Source organism: Protopterus annectens, chromosome 3.part1 (genome assembly GCF_019279795.1).
Source record: "Protopterus annectens isolate FY-2018-M chromosome 3.part1, PAN1.0, whole genome shotgun sequence".
Taxonomy (NCBI): Eukaryota; Metazoa; Chordata; order Ceratodontiformes; family Protopteridae; genus Protopterus; species Protopterus annectens.
In genome coordinates this window covers 1717313615-1717318286 of record NC_056732.1, presented here as the reverse complement: position 1 = coordinate 1717318286, position 4672 = coordinate 1717313615, and the positions used below count along the sequence as shown (strand labels likewise).

Genomic DNA, 4672 nt, shown 5'->3' with positions numbered 1-4672 from the left:
TATATTGTCTGATTTATAAAACATGCAAGGCAATCATTCATAACTTTTGTGAAGAACCCAAAACAACTCTAAAGAATGTGAACATAAAGACTCTGAATCACACCTGCTGAATGACTATGCTTATGGACCTTATAACTGCCATATTTTGTACAATCTGAATTAAATAACGCCCTGCTATCCATCCTGTCCTACGCATTGCTGAAGTATGAAATGTGGACTAAATATGGATATTTTTACTTTGCTTTGAGCTATTTGAATAATAAACATAAAGTATAAAACAATTTTGTGCCAGAAGTATTATTTTTCTTTATGTCTGTACCCACATCTACCTCTATCACTTTACCTGACAAACGTCCTGACAGTTGTAGGAGACAGTGTAATTAGGCAATGAAAAGCATCCCTATTGTTTATAGTAGTGATTTATAGGACTGCAAGCAATGGGAAGAAATAATGCTCGCTGAAGCCTATAATGCCTTTTTTGTATACTTCCAGTTCACACACACATACCTCCTTTTGGCCTCCAGAACTTTTTTTTCGGTTTAGCTTCTTTAACTAAGTGACTTAACAGCTGATAATAGGTAGTATTATAAAGGACAAGGAGTTATTAACAAAATTATGCTAAGTTTGTTAGTTTAGCACGTTCTGCAGTGCAGAAATTAATATTTCTTTGCCACATATTCAAATTTTCAATTTTTTTTTCATATTTATCCTCATATTTTCAGAACTGAGAGACCTATATGTTACTGAGATGTATGGTGTGAAACACCAATGTAAGAGACAAGGACAATTCCCTGTCAATGTATAAGACTGTATTGGAAATAATGCTAGCTGTTTGTTAGTAATTATGAAAATAAGCAATGCCTCCATATGTACATAATAATTTGAAAACTAAGTGACTTACAAACTATTGAATAACAGATGAAACCATAGATGTTATTGAAGAAAACTGTCTTTGATATTTACACTGTAAGCCGCACATCTTGAGAGATATACAATATTATTTGTATTGCTAATTATACAATTAAACAGCTTTCACATTTCTGTAAATATCTGAGTAAACATGCGCTTACAGATGAATTTCTTGTTGTCATGTGTTAAGCTTATGTCTTTTTAACAAAAATGTTCTAATAATACATGTCTAGGCTATGAAAATTTGTTAGTGAAAGTTTATAAAAAATATAATTTGGGGTTTGTGTGCATTATACTATATTAAAGTATTTATAGAAAAAAAACTATGACTGCTCTGACTATTACCACTGTAAAGAATACTTACTGATAACACATCTATTTGCACAGTTTTCATAGCTTTTATTGTTCAGAAAATATTTATATTTGTTTATCTTATGCTTTTTAAGTTTATTTTTCAGAAAATGCTCTGGAATGCAAGATTTATTAGGCTGCTAGAGGTGCTAATGAGTTAAGAGATGTTTGAACAAAGAAAGGACACTCGCAGAGCAGTTTAGATTTTATATGTGGAAGTACAAAGTAACATATACCAAAAATAGATTCCCAGCACAAACTATGTAACAATCCACAGACATGAGAAGACTACTTAAAAACAAGAAAACAGAATGGCTGGTATAACTCAAAATTAACTAGTTTATTACAAATCAATTTGTTTGTAATAAACTAGTTAATTGTGAGTTATACCAGCCATTCCATTTTCTTGCAGCTTTAGTTTTATTGTTTTTAACAAGCTATGTAATAGTGGAACATAATAATAACTTCAGAAATCGAAAATGACTTGGAAAAGTCAAATCAGTTCATCTTAAAATAGCTACATTAAGGAATTTAATGGAGGATACAGACAGAGGAAGTGCTGTCAGAAGTCAAGAAAATACATGCCTCCTTGCAGATATTTAGTCAGACACCACCAGAACTGTGGCATGTGCTCTGGGCTGTATATAAATTAAATGCAGATTGAAAAGACATTCTGAAGGGGAACTATAAATTAAATGCCCAAAAGTGCAATATTGTCATTTTCGGTATACAGCCCCTTTCTCGCTTGATTTTTGTGTTGCAATGGTGATCAGAAAATCCTTTTACTTAGCACACCTGCTATCAAAAGAAATATCATCATGAGCTAAAGAAGTCATTGACCCTTTATATGTTGTAGTGATTAGACCAGTCATTGATTAGAATGCACCATTTGGGATGTACCTCACTCTACATATCAAATAACTGAAAAGATCCCAGAGGTTTCTAATTAAAAAGATCATTAGCTTAAAAATCCAAGCTGTTAGAAAAGACATGAAACACTATCATTTAATTTAGTGTCTTATAGACTCCTGAGGGGTTTTCTGTGCCTTGCATTCCATGCCACTAGGGACCCCATAGTTCAGGATCTTGTGTATCCTCATGAATCAAACAATCCCACTACTACTAGGAATAGTGATGTTCACTTTCATCAAGAAATTGATAAAACATGGTGGAGAGATAGTCATTATGCAATACCCCCCCCCCCACCTCTAGAAAAGACATCTTCTGGAAATTAAGCAGTGCAATGTATTACTGTAATAGATGACTAGATGGGTATTCGCAATTTCACCCTTGCTTGACTTGACTAGGAAAAGGAGGTAAGGTTTAAAGATGGGGTATAGTAAGGTGCAGATGTCTGATAGCCTTAGTTACTATGTATTTCCCATGATCCTATGATCTTATGATATATGTGTACACACACACACACACACACACACACACACACACATGCACACATGCACACACACACACACACACACACACACACACACACACACACACACACACACACACACACACACACACACGCACACGCACATATTTCTGATAGACATAGATATAAATGTTGGTAGAATTAGTGGAGGTTTTGCGCAAGGACCTAATGACACAAGTACAAACAGTGTTTGGACTCACAGAGGATTTCCTCATGTCCCAGTGGGACTGAGGCCACTGCTGTTCATAATGGTCATGAACTACGTTAGCAAACAGGTCAGAGGGGACAGACCAACAAAACTGTTGTATGCAAGTGATGTGGTACTAAAATCAGAGTTTAAACAGGAACACCAGTAAATGATAGGGGAATGGAATGCAAAACTGACAGCACACAGGATGAAGACTAGTGTCCTCATACCCCCAGCTGTATAAGCAGATTTTGACACAGGCTTAGGAGATGACTGAAGCTTGAACACCACATCACCACAACAGTCAAGAAATTCTTCTACGTGGCTCATCTCATCAATAAGGGCTTTTCATCCAGAAAAAAGGAGGTCATTGTCCCACTGTACTCATCCCTCATTAAACCCATTATAGAGTACAACGCCCCATTTGGTATGTACCTCCCAAGACATCTGCAACAGCTGGAAAGGCTGTAGAAATACCTCACTAAAAGAATCAAAGGCCTAAAGCAGATGCCCTATGCTGAACATCTAAAAAATGCCAGCTATACTCTGTGGCATATCGTCTACTCAGAGGCAATCTCTGCTTAACATACAAGACCATGTCAAACCCTGAGCTGTTGGACATGCTCCACAGAAATCCCAATCCCTCAGAGCCACACGCTCTAGGGATCTAAACCTGGTCATCACAGTGAACAAAACATGCTGGAGGGATAAGTTCCTAACCCAGAGACTCCCCATATTCTGGAATAGACTGCCCATACATGTCAGGCAGACCACTTCCTTGGCCCTCTTCAAAAGGAACCTTGACGATTGGATGGGAGATAGGAAATTCACCCCGGGGTTCATGTCAGTCACCCTGCTAGACAGGGGTTCAGGAAAGTAAATACTGTGGGAAGAAATATCCCGGGAATTGTTATGGCTAGGCTTGTATAGGCCCTAGGGCCAGTAGCCTAGTACCAACCTATGAACCTATGAACCTGAGTCTAAAATTGGTCTTGTTCAGGGAAGTACGCAGGAGGTTACTGTAATGTGTGTGTGTGTGTGTGTGGGGGGGGGGGGGGGCTAATGCCAGCATAGTTATTATTTCTATAATTTTACTCACAAATATCAGAGATGTGTTGAGAAGGCCATATAGCTTCGGGGGCTGGGGATGGTCTATTTATTGCTTTTCTAATATTCTTCATAAACCCCAAAGGTGCTCACAGAATGATTCCACAGCTTGTGTTGAGGCTGGGTACAATGCAGTCATTGTTTCTTTAACTTTGCTCATGAACATCAGAGGTGTGCACAGAAGGTTACTGTAGTTTCTATAGGAATTGTGTCCTGTCTAGGAGCCACAAGCTGTATTACATTGTTATTTTATTTTTTAAGTTTCCTCACAGTCAAGCATAGGCATGTACAGAGAGGGCTATCTTTTAGAAGTAGGGGTAAGTAGGTAAACATGCCTGACAGTAACAATTTGAAATATGTTACTATGTTCTATTTATTTCAGTTTCATCCTGGATTGACATCGGAAGGGTACACAGAAGGAGTCTGTCTTTTGGGAATATATTTGAGAGGATGTGCTGTAAGATGTATGACTGTAGCAACCTGAAAAATATGACTGTGACCATTTGAGCCTCACTTCATCTCAGTCTAATACCAGAAAGACAACAGAAAGTGACTATTTTTTGGCAAATCAATGATCTGATTGTGAACAATGTCACCTACACTGAGGCTGAACATATAGCTAACCTACTGGTCAATAAACTCACTACAAATGTTACTCTTCTCTCCTCTCTGTCTGTCCAACAAAA

The 4672-nt window shown here is 37.4% G+C and overlaps 1 long non-coding RNA gene across 1 annotated transcript in view; it reads left to right on the top strand.

Annotated features, from left to right (window-relative positions):
* LOC122798637 overlaps window positions 1-281 on the top strand; it is a 172125-nt gene extending 171844 nt beyond the window's left edge. The window contains exon 4 of the long non-coding RNA XR_006364288.1: window positions 1-281. This exon is cut by the window's left edge and continues 302 nt beyond it. This is a non-coding gene — a long non-coding RNA (uncharacterized LOC122798637).
* The last annotated feature ends 4391 nt before the right edge of the window (window positions 282-4672 follow it).